The sequence below is a fragment of the Vulpes vulpes genome, chromosome 8, assembly GCF_048418805.1.
Source record: "Vulpes vulpes isolate BD-2025 chromosome 8, VulVul3, whole genome shotgun sequence".
Taxonomy (NCBI): domain Eukaryota; kingdom Metazoa; phylum Chordata; class Mammalia; order Carnivora; family Canidae; genus Vulpes; species Vulpes vulpes.
Genome location: NC_132787.1, coordinates 48,435,190 through 48,447,733, shown reverse-complemented (window position 1 = coordinate 48,447,733; position 12,544 = coordinate 48,435,190).

Below are 12,544 nucleotides of genomic sequence, written 5' to 3'. Positions count from 1 at the left end.
CATAATGGGTTTATTTTATTTTTAAAATTTTTTTTATTTTCGAATAGTTTTATATTTATAGAAAAGTTTCAGAAATAAGTCAAAGCTCTTACGTACTCTGTTCCCAGTTTCCCCCATTGTAAAGATCTATTTTATGATAGGTAGATTTGTCAAAATCAATGAACCCATATTGATAGATTATTATGTACTAAAGTCCATGTTTCATTCATATGTCTTTAGTTTTTACCTTATTTCCTCTTTCCGTCCCAGGTTCCTATCCATATATTGTATTAATCATTATGTGTCCTTAGTCTCCTCTTGGCTGTGACAGTTTCTTAGACTCCTTTTTGATAACCTTAACCATTTTGAAGAGTACTGATCAGGTATTTTGTAGAATGTTCCTCTACTGGGATTTGTCTGATGTTCTTTTCATAATTAGACTGGAGTTATGGGTTTGGAGGAAGAAGGCTGCAGAGAGTCTTATTTTTCATTCATTCTTTCAGTGAGGTTCCCAGCCCTTTGCAGTCTCACTTTCATGCAGTCTTCTTCATTAGATTGCCCATGATGGGTGAGCCCTAGTCTGTATCTCCTGATTCCTGAATCCTCAGCAGTCACTAAGACAGAAGCTTTAAGTCTCCAGGGCGTGGCAGATATGCTGGCTTAGGCTCTTGCTTACCTCCCAGGATGTTGACTTTCACTTTATTTTTGACATCTGCAGTTTCCTACTATTTTAGCAATTCACACAGGCAGGTGTTCTTATAGAACTTATCCTGCTTTTACGTTGTTTGTACTGGGAGTTCTTCAGGAGATCGTCCTGCTAGAGGTGAAAGCAAGAGAGGGATGTCTGGCCCTCATTTAAAGTGCCAGCCTTGGAACGCCTAGGTGGCTCAGCAGTTGAGTGTCTGCCTTCAGCTCGGGTCATGATCCTGGAGTCCCAAGACTGAGTCCCACATCAGGCTCCCTATAGGGAGCCTGCTTCTCCTTCAGCCTATGTCTCTGCCTCTTTCTGTGTCTCCCATGAATAAATAAATAAAATCTTAAAAAAAAAAAAAAGCCAGCCTTATGTCTCACTACATCTCACCTCCCATTTATTCATACATGAATATGTCCTGAGCACTTATTATGGGCTCAGCCTTTTGTTAAGCACCGGAAAACCATTGCTATTCAGCCTCTGTTTGTACACAGCTTACAGTCTGGTGGGGAAACAGCATGTGCTAGAGTGGCACATGCAGTAGCCAAGAAGACGATGTGGTGGAGCACAGGGAGAGAGGCAGAGGATCCTGAGAGGGGAGGCCAGGATAGTAGGAAGGGATCAGGCTAGGGAAGCCGTGTTGGCCAGGCTAAAAATGTTAGATTTCATACATTTTAACATTAACATTCATGCTGGGAAGCCACTCAAGGTATTTAGATCCTGAAGTGACAATGATCCAAGGGGCTTTTTAGGACTCCCCTACTGCTAAACCAGTAAGCATCAGCCTAGTTTGGAGGTGACCCCTGCATCCCACCCTATCAGCCTTAATATAGAAGAGATGTGGGTCCAGGGAGCAGCCTCCTACCCCCAAACACTATTCTCCTGCAGGCCACCTGAGAGGGGAAGTCTGGCTTCTCCATGTGAGCTCTCCAGCTTTACTGACAGCCCCACACCCCTGCCCACTACCATCCAGCAGAGCAAGCTTGGATTTCTCAATCTCTAGAGCCCTGCCTGGCTGACGCAGCCCGAAGTTGGGATGGCAATATATTTAGACTCAGACTGAACTGCTTTTGCACCCTGATTTTGCCACATGTGGTCTTGAGCAAACCTCTTTGAGCTTGAGTTGCGTATTAGAAAACAGATAATAATAGCACCCTACAGGCTAGCACTGAATGTCAAATGAATAAACACATATGGAGAATGTGGTGTAGAATAAATGCTCAATCCATGCCGCCTTGCTTTCCCGCCGTCAGGCTTTGAGCCTCCCGGGCTTTATTGGTGCATCTGCTGTCTGAGCTTCCCTTCTCTTGCAGACCTGACTGGCAGTGGGGGCCAAGGGACTGTGGGCTCAGAAGAGGAAGGAAACAGCCACCCATTCTGTTATCTCTTCTTCTTCCTCCTGGAGGCATGCTAGGTTGGGGGCATGTGAAACCACCCCTCCCAAGGGCACTTTTAGTCATCCGAAGATCATGTCAATGCTGGCATGGGCTCCGAAGACCAAATGAGGCTTTTGGAGCAGGAGAGGCAGAGGGCCACTAGGTCTCCTGAGAGGGTCCTGGGTTGAGAACTTCCTACCTTTTGAAAGGGAGCTGCTGAGGGCCCTGCCTCCTCTCCTACCTCCCACCTCATGGGGGCCCTGAAATGGCTCCCAGGCTCCTCCCCTAGGGGGCACAGCCTCTGCCTCTGAAACCTACAACCATTTTTGCATCCAGGCATATTCCCTGTAGGCCACCCCCACCCCCAGCCAAGCCCAGTGGCTGAGCCCAGGGGAGACGGTGAGGCAGATCTATTCCTGGGGGCCAGGTGACTCCTCTTTCAGCAACTTTTAGCTCAAGGATCTCCCTGGGGCTTTGCCAAACCATCCAGACTTGGCAGTCCCCCGAAACTCCCTTCTACTTCTCTGAGGTCAGATTTGCATTACCATCTGACAGGTCTCCCTGCCTCCCCAATTCACGTCCTCCTCCCACCATGGCTTTCTTTCACATGGGCATTTTTCCTAACAAAATCCTTGCCTTTAACCTTGGGTGATGCAGACTAACACCCTACATGTCCGTTGGCCAGCAGTGCCCTGTTAATGCTGTGTCTAAACCCACTCCTCTTTAAATACACCTTGGCCTCACTGCAGTGCTGGGCCTGGAGGAGGGCTCCAACGGGGTGAATGAGGAGGTGACATCTTCTAGAGTCTTTGCAGGGGGTCTCATCCAGAAAACAAAGTAGAAGGATGTTTCTCTAGCATGTCCACACCTCACCTACCTTTGATAAATGATGTTTCAGCAGTTTAGAAATGTCAATTCCTACAGCACCCAAGTCTCTAAGGGTCCAAAGAAAAGCATAAGCAAACCTATTTTGGCCTATGTTACCTCATTTAAGATGTGAGACAAAGTATGTTAGGAAATGAAATAACTTGATGAGTGTGTGTGTCAAAATTACCATAAAGGTGTCATGTAAGCATTAATTGAGAATAATTCCATACTCCCAGTCCTGAACCCCCAAGGGGCCTCCTGCTGTGGTCCTTTCAGAGAGAGAACCAACAGGTTGAGCCTAGAAGCTGTCAGGAGGTTGATGTGAGTGTGGGGCAAGCTCTTCCAGGAAGGAAGGCAGAGATGCTCTTGGAGGGAGGGCAGGGCTTTGGGGGTTTGAGTCTGGATACAGAGTTGGCAGCCCCAGCTGCCATGTCCCCAGCTCCTGTGCTGTGTGCAGCAGCCCACAGATGTGTGGGTAACACCTGGCTCAAAGCCATCTGCCCTGAGTCCCCCGAACCTTTGGCTTGAAGTGCTGCAGGCCGCCCTAGCTCATTACCTGGGGCTGCACAAAAAGGGCCAACCTCTTCTTGGTGCTGTGGTTTTCTTGTGTCTGATTTTCTCCAACATTCAGCTCTCAGATCCTTGGTAGCAGAGTCATCACTCAAAGGCTCAGCACCATGACTCCTTTGGAGCAGCTCACAGCAGAGAGACAGTCAGGTGGGCAAGCCAAAACCCACTGCAAAACCTCCCCTAGTGTGTCTCTGGGTTGACATTGCTCCCATTGACCCCCTATTTTGCATTTTAGAAACCTAGAGGAAACTTGACTATCACAAATGAGAATGTTATTTGGTCTCATGAGCTGTATTTTTTATTCTTCCAGCTTTGTGTTGTAATTAATTGTCTGGTGAATCCTTGGATGGGTATGACATTCAGATCTGTTTAGACTAATGAATTGTTTGTGAATGATAGAGTTGCATCTGGTTTAATGAGTGGATCCTGTCCTAAAAGAGTCTGACGATGGACGTTTGATTCTCCAGCAGGGAGACAGGTGCTGACAGCCTTCCCTGTCTGTTTTCACTTTTGCTCCTGGCACTTGGGCCCCGTGCCAAAGCCCAGGAAGCTCAGTGATGAAGTCAGGCATCAGGTACTTGTGGGAAAGAAACTTTGCCTTCTAGTCAGCACCCTTGCCCTTAGGGCTAAAGGGAATCCCTCTCTCTCTTGCAGTAACCCGGACCTGCGGATGGGTGACACACTGGCTGTGCTTCTCAATGTTGAGATTCCAAGAGCCCATTGCTACTTAATGAAATAGGACTGCCCTAAAAAGTTACACATAAATCTGATTGTGTTCAGAGGGAGAGATGGGCAGATTCAGTCAAATTGGATTTTGTATGTATTAGAGGCTCTGAGTGTTTGGGAGGACCCAAGAATGATGCTTAGAAGAGAGGAATCTTTGGGAGGAAAAAGAAGCCAACCCTGAAAATTCGGCTTGGTTCATTTATTCACTCCTTCAATCACAAAGTGAAGCTTTGTTGGGCATCCACTACGCACTCGACATTGTGCCAGTGGCTATATTTTTTTTGAGACAGGGAATATAGTGAAGCCTGAGTCACAGCAACCTATATTCATACCCGGCACAGGCATCTGTCAGGACAGACCATGGCACTGCCCTCGAGCTGGACCGGCTCATTCCCCTCCTGGCTATGCCCGTGCTGCTGAGTTCTGGAACTATCTGTGCCTGCTCCCAAAGTCCGGTGGAGCCATGTCCCTCTCCTTCTTCTGACATCACCTTGCCCTTACGATAACAATGACATGAGTAACACCCAGACGCGGAGTGTCAGGCTGGCTTTGATTCGAGAGAGGAAGCCACTGTGCCATATGGAGTGGACAGTCATCCCGAGCACAGAGGGTGGGAAGGCTTGCCTTCCTTTGAAAGGCACAATCTTTTCTTTCATCCTCAGAAGAGGCTCGCCTCCATCTTCCCCACCAGCCACTTCTCCTCACCACCTCTTCGCTTTCTCCTGCTGCCTCTGACTGTGGCTCCAGGAAAAATGAAGAGTCTCTAAGGTCAATTGACTGTGGCCATGGCGCAAGCAAATGACAGTGATGCCACTTCTGCATTAGAGCTGTCGCAGGGGCGGGAGGCTGCGGGCCGAGTGGCGGTGCACGGTGCACGGGGGTGCCTGTGTTAAGCTGTGACAACTGCTCCGGGCCGCCCGGCAGCAGATGCATTTCCGCTCCGCTTTAATTTCCAGCGACCAGCCATGCCTGGGCCACATCCATCAGCGGGAGACGACTCTGCTGCTTTACCAGCCTGGCCTAATGGGTGCCTCCCTGCTTGTCACACCTCAGCCTGATTAAATTGTATATAAAGAGAAATGTTTTTGCCATAAATATCTGCCAGGAATTTCAGTCAGGTTCCAGGGCCACCATTGCTGAGTCATGGTTCTTTTCTTTTCAATTAATGAAGCTTGCATGGGCCGGCGGGGATGGGGTTTGCAGAGAACAATACATTGGTTTCAGGAGCACCGGGAGGAGGGAACGATGGAAACAGAAACGCGAGCAATCGGGTGGGAGCTTTCCAGGCTTAGCTGGGAATCTGGGGACAGGTCCAAGGTCCCTGATCTCTCCAGGCCTTATTCCAGGGCTGTGTGAGTTTCCCTCTTGGCACTGGGAAGGGATTGAAAGGGATACAAGCCACAGTGGGAACACTGCTTGGCTCTGTGTCCTCTCCAGCCTCGTCCTGCACTGGCCAAGCCAGAGGGGCGGTGTCCAGAAGGAAGCAAGAGGCCTGGGGTCAGGGAGCACGGTGCTATGTACTCACAGGATTTTAAGACCTCTCTTAGCATGTGTGTGTGTCAGTCCCTCTACCATGTACTTAATCCTCCCAAGGACCCAGTGAGGTTGGTGTTACAATTTCCACTTTACAGGTGTGCAAAGGGAGGCAATGAAGGGGTGGAATTAGCTGACGGGGCCACATTTACCCTCAGCAGCCTGCCCCAGAGCTGTGCCTTGGTCCTCTACGTGATACTGTCCAGCTTCCTAGGAACACATGCAGCTCAACTGTGTGCAGGGTCCGTTATGTGGTGTGGAAGCTGAAGATGAGTAGGTGTGGCTCTTGCCTCAAAGGAATTGATGACGCAGTTAGGGGCCAGGAAAACACACCTGCAAAATGGCTCAAGAAGAGTGAAAGAGGATGACCTTAAAGTCAAAGCAAACAAACCAACAAAAGAAATTATATGGGGATCCGTGGGTGGCGCAGCGGTTTGGCGCCTGCCTTTGGTCCAGGGCGCGATCCTGGAGACCCGGGATCGAATCCCACGTCGGGCTCCCGGTGCATGAAGCCTGCTTCTCCCTCTGCCTGTGTCTCTTTCTCTCTCTGTGACTATCATAAATTAAAAAAAAAAATGATATGCATAGATGAGCATCTCTGGTCTCAGAAAGCAAAGAGGCATGTTCTTCTCTAGCTCCAGCCTTAGCTGTCAGGTATAAGAAGGCTGTGGTTGGCACTGTGGCAAGGGAAGGGGGTTTGCACTGACTCTGTGATCAGAATGATTGTGCAACTGACTCAGGGTGGCTTCCTGGGTGTGGCATCTTGTTAAGCCCTAAAACTCTGCTAGATACGGATGGCAGTAGGAAAAGGGAGGGTAAGCTCACTATCAACTCTTGCTAGGCTCTCCCAGGAGCCAAGAGGAAGCCATAGACCAGCCCACTGAGGGGCAATGGTCCACGCCTGGCCCAGTGGAGGCTCCTCTGACAGTGTCGGCAGAAAGACTTCAGAAGGAGGGGGAAGGACGCCATCTAACTGCTCATTGGCTGTGACAGGATGTCTGGTTGATGCGTGTTATGTTCTGGCCACAGACAATAGAAGCTGAGCATTTTGACTCAGGGTGAAACAGTCTATGCTGACAGAGGGGGAGAAGAAGAAATGAGTAAACTTTCTAAGAAACCAATTAACACAGAGACAGTTCATACTGTTGTCCTAATCCAGACGGAAGGCACTGAAGGACACACAGCTCAGAGACAGCCCATCAGGACACAAAGTGGACCAGCTTAATCATCATTCTCTGGCAGATAATGAAATTGTTTCATTTTATTTTGTTTTATATCATGTTGGGCTTCCCAGGTCCAGTGAGTAAAGGGCTGGCATTTTGCCAGAGAGTGTGTGAGAGAGAGAGAGAGAGAGAGAGAGAGAGAGAGAAGGGAATTGGTCTCTGGAAGCACTGAGGCTTCTTCTCCCCACACCTGGCCTTCGTCATCCTGGTGTAGAGAATCTATGACAAGAGGGGCCCCTGGGTTGCTCAACAGTTGAGCATCTGCCTTTGGCTCAGGTCATGACCCAGGGTCCTAGGATTGAGTCCCCCATCTGTCAGGCTCCTCACAGGGAGCCTGCTTCTCCCTCTGCCTGTGTTTCTGCCTGTGTCTCTCATGAATAAATAAATAAAATCCTAAAAAAACAAATCTTTAGTAAGAAATTTGTGGTGGGAAAGGAAGGTAGGAGTGGGTTTACACAGTCTTCAAAGAAAACATCGAGGTGAAGAGCAGCGCATGGCCTTGCTCCCAATTGGCAAGAAAGGAAGTGACTTGCTTTCTCATCGAATCACACCCTCCCTGGATGCAGGGTCCCCTCAGACATCCTGACCCAATTGTGGAAGGCACTGTGGGAAGGCAAGTGACCCTGTCTGTCCCCCAGGAGGGGCCCCCGAGGCCCAGACTTTGGGAACTGGTCCCATCACTCTCTCACTTCCCAAGCCCTTGAGCTGTGCAGCCTCAGGTAGCCACTGTCCCCCTGGTCGGTTGTACAACCTGCCATGGGACCCGGCCAGGCATGCTGTAGCACCCCAGCACCTCTGCAACCCTGTAGCCCTGAGCCTCTGCTTCATCATCAGGAAACTGGGACATATAGATCTCTCAGGTTGCCAGGAGGATTCTGTGAGATAGTGAGCTATGCTGTGCAGGGGCCAATGGCCAACGCTCATGACCACCAAGTTGTTTAGGAAATGACCTTGAGTCTGCCTGGCAACACCTGCCTCCCAACGAGATCCCCTGCTTGCAGACTCCCTGATGCCAATGCCAGACCGACCTTCCAAACCCCCACTTTTGTCCTTGTGATTACAAGGCCACAGTCCCTACTGAATGCCTGTGAGGACAAGTCCAAACTCCCAGCCTGGCTCCTGCACACCCTACCTCCCTCCTTCCCCTCCGATAGTCACACCTTTGAGGCTGTTGCGTGTGCAGCTGGCTTGTTGACTGCTCTCCTCTCACACTAGCCTCTTCTTGAGAGTCAAGGAAAGCAGTTAATGCTGTAGGTACTCAATTTGTATTGAATATGTTGAAAATGATAATGAGAAAAAGAGATAACATGTGTCCCGAATTTTACATTCAATAGTATATCTGCATACACGTGTGCATGTAGATGCATATAGATGCAGGCAGCTACGTAAACTATCATACCTAGCAGAAAGGATGGGTCCAAGTTAACAGTTACTGAGCATCTGTCGGGTGCCGGTGACTGGGCAGGACATGAATCTAAAATAGAAGGACGTCAGGCTTTGTGACAGGTCCAGATGTTTCAGGGTCAGCACTTTTTCCTGGTACCTCCCACCATCTCCCACACATGAAAACATCTACTGGTCCCGTGGGTTTGGCTCGCCCTGCTTGCTCACACAAAACGCAGATGCCTAGACACACACGGTTGCACACAGAGGCCCAAGTGCCCAGAGTTAATGCTGCATAGACTCCACAGAGGGGTGGAGGTTCCATGCGGACTGCCCTCTCGGACTGGATTTTGACTCCTTGAAACTTCGCATCTATCACCCTTCACAGGCCACCAGGCAGTTTGCAATGCAACACACAGTTGCTTTCCATTTGTCCTGATTCCTTGGCCCACATCCCCATCGTGGCCATTGGGCCATGGTCTCCTCGGTTCAGAAACCCCTCACTTTGTCTTCCTTTCTAATCTCCCCACCACCCCCCACCTCCAGGTCCCTGGATCTTTCACCCTGGCATCTCCAGTGGTCAGGGTCAGGAGGAGCTAGGCTTGGCATTCACAGCCTCTGTTCCCCATCCACTCACCCACAGGCCCGGCAGTGCTGGTTTGGATGGTAGCCATCAGGTACAAAGGGAATCTGCTCAGGAGTCCATGGGACATGCAATCTTGGGCAATTCAGGAAGAGAGGGCAAGAATGATGTAGGGTGGGCTGACCCTTAGTGCAACACTTCTGTACTCCTAGGGGACTCACCAGTGTGAGGTGTGGGGTAGGAGGGAGGGCTATAGCCTTAGCAATTGTGCCAGGGGTGGGTCTGTGTTGTGCCACGGTGGTAAACCTCCAGCACAATGTAACCAAGGGTCAAGAATGCTGCATCAGAGCAAGTTAGAGAACAGAGACCTGGCAGGGAGCCAGAGGGACTTGATGGTGACCTTGGGCCGGTCACTTAACCTCTCTGAGCTGCTGTAAAGTTAAGTACTCCCCAAGGCTGCTACAAGGAAATGCATGTGAGAGACCAGAGCTCAGCACCTGGCACCCAGCAGCCACTCAGAAATGTTTGTTGGTACTTTCTGTGATCCTTACCCCGACCACATCATGAAATTGTGATGAGGATCAAAAGGAGGGTTCTGTAAACTGCAAAATGTATATAAATGGGTGGGACTTCTATGTCAGCCCAGAGGTCTGCAAACTTTTTCTGTGAAGAACCAGACAGTAAATATCTTAGACATCGTGGGCCATACAGGCGATATGTAAATGAATGGGAATGATGTCCACCAATAAAACTTTATTTACAAAGCAGGCAGCAGGTCTGCCTTAGGCTGCAGGCCACTTTACAGGGCTGTGTTAGGAGATGGGGTGGGGATAGGGCTCCCTCAGGCTCAGTGATGGAGGCTTGCTCCTCAGCTCTCTCTTATAGCTCCATGGGCAATGTTTGATATGGATCCACTGGGAACCCCAATCCACAGGATCCACAGTGCTCAGCAGAAAACTTGAGACCAGGAAAGGAACCCAATAGTGACCTTGCACCCACCACTCTGGCACCTTGTGAGTCTGCGGAGCAGGGCCCAGCAGGGACTCTACAGGACTAAAGGGTTACCAAGATGCCCCATGGGGGCCTGGAGCAGGGCTTCATGGTCAGATGCCCTGAAACAAAGAGGGTGAAGAAAATAAGGCAAGGATCTGGGTGCAACCCAGTCTATCTGCTGTTTTCCCTCTTGTGATTGAGAAATTTTTCTCTGCTATACCAAGACAAGTACTAAGGGGCAACTGAAGCTAAAGATTGGACAGCAACAGGGAGCAGTGGAGACTGAGGTCACCCAGATAAGTAAATACCTCACGTAAAGGGCTGTGGGAAGCTGCTACTCAGTTCCCACTGGATGCTGCCTCCTAGGAACTGGAGACTACTAATAAAAGATCTTCCTTTTTTTTTTTTCAGGACAAGCTATATATCCAGATTTTCTTGCAAAATCTTCTGATTTTGAATGCTGGGCCCATTAAAATAAACAACCTACAAGACCAAAGAAAATAGATCTAGAACATCTAAGGAGATAATTCTGCACTCCTAACTTTCTAAATGTCTAGAAACAAAACCTTTGAAGCCTGCTTTATGGAATGCTGGGCTGTGCCAGGAAAGTTTCTAGGGGCAAAGCCAGGGGATGTTCTATATCCAGGTTTCTTAGCCTTGGCATTATTGATATTTTGAGCCAGGTAACTCTGTGTCATTGGGGACTTCCCTGTGCATCGTGGGACGTTTTGATGTATCCCAGACCTCTACCTATGAATACCAGTAGCATCTCTCCTCCTCAAGTAGTGACAACCAAAAGTGTGGTCCAGACATTGCCTAATATCCCCCGAGGGGCAAATTCGCCAGGATTGAGAAGCACTGGGTTGACCCCTCTGGAGACAGATGGGAACAGGAAGGCAGGAAGAGACAGCTTTGAGTTGCAGGCCTGCCAAGCCGTAGCACTTCAGCAGCAATTAGTGGGCAAATGTTTCTAAATTAGCAAATTTTAATTTAGACTTAAATCTCCATTATTGTCCGAGGCTTGGGGAAAATTGGTGACCATTTAAATTACTAATTGGAACCTGCTGCAAATCAGTAGAGGGTGAAAAGCAGGAATGGTCCCGGTAATGAACTGGGCTGGAATGATTGGGGGCAGAGGGGCGGTAAGGTGGGGCAACAGTGGGCAATAGATGGATGATGAGCCACGGCTGGCTGGGATAGAGAGTCCTGCCACAGGGGATCCAAGGACTGTGCTGTGGGAGCCACAGAAGTGGGGATCCTGGCGAGACCCAAGTGTTTTCAGGCTGAGAAGGCCCAGAGCAGGAGCCCAACCAAATTCCATGGGGACCATGACCCAGTAGGGACAGACACAGGTAGGACAGACTCCTGCAAACAAGGAGGAAGGGTTCTCAAAGCCATAGATGCTTTCCTGAAGCATTCAGACACCTTGGTTTTTGCTTTACAAAAACCACTCAAGTGGGTGAACAGGTTTCCTCTCATTAAGACCCAGAAAACCAGTCAGTGCAAACAGTTCCTCAGACCAAATACTCAGGGTTGAACATCTTTAGGTTGGACTCTGCCTACGGGTGCTGGAGGCCTAGAAACACAGAGGAAGGGGTGCAGGGATTTGAGGGGCAGATGCACTAGTGGAGGCTCTCAGGGCCCCGGGGGCCAAGGGGCTGGCCTGCAGGACAGTGAAAAGGAGGAAGGGACTGAGGTTTCCCAGGGGATAAGGCGAGCTCTGAGGGAAGTCCTGAGGGGATCTGGATGGAGGAGCAGGCAGCTGGGGAAGGGCAGCTCTGTCTCCTGCCTCCTCTGAATTTGGATCCTAAGTGATATGCTGGTAGGTTGGGGTTTCTCTTTTAGAGTTGCTTACATGCACACTTGAGGTCAAAAGAATACAGTTTAGCTGGCTATGCTAGACAAGTCCCTAAGGCCCTGGCCACTGGCTTCCCGGGGCCTCCCAGGGAGGGGAGCCAGGGACTGTTGGAGCCCTGGCCCTGTTGCTTGGGCCTCAGCAACTAGAGCTGCCCATAGCAGGGAAGTGAAAGCCCACATTCCAGCCCTCTGAGCAGGCAGGACAGGGAGCAGCAGTACCATTTCCTGCATAAAAAAGAGACACAGAGAAGTCATGACTCACTCTAGGCCATCCAACCGGGAAGCTTGGATAGGACCCAAGGGTGCTGACTCCTCTTGGGTCCTGTGCATATTCCATGTTGCTTGGTTTAAGGGCCCAGAGCCTGTGGATGCAGAGCTAATGAGATGAGCAGAGCTGGAGCCTGAGCTCAAGGTTGGACTGGACCGGGGGCCCTGTGGTCTGTCTGGGACACCCCAAAAAGAGGACACGAATGGTGCTCTGTATCTCAGACAGGCCCCGCAGCCACCGGCCACCCACCCCAGCCTCCACCACGTGCTTGCTGACCTTATTTCCCTCTGACAAGGCACGCATGGTCTTCAATAATGCAGGCCCCCACCTAACACAGAAGAGGCCTGTCACCCAAAAATAACTTGAAAAGCACACAGAGGGAAGCAGATAAGCATTCAAAATCATTTATTTATAGCACGGAGCACAAAACCATCAAAGAGACTATAGGCAAGCGACAGCCTCAGCACCCCTTGGGGGGCAGCAGGGCGCCTCTCC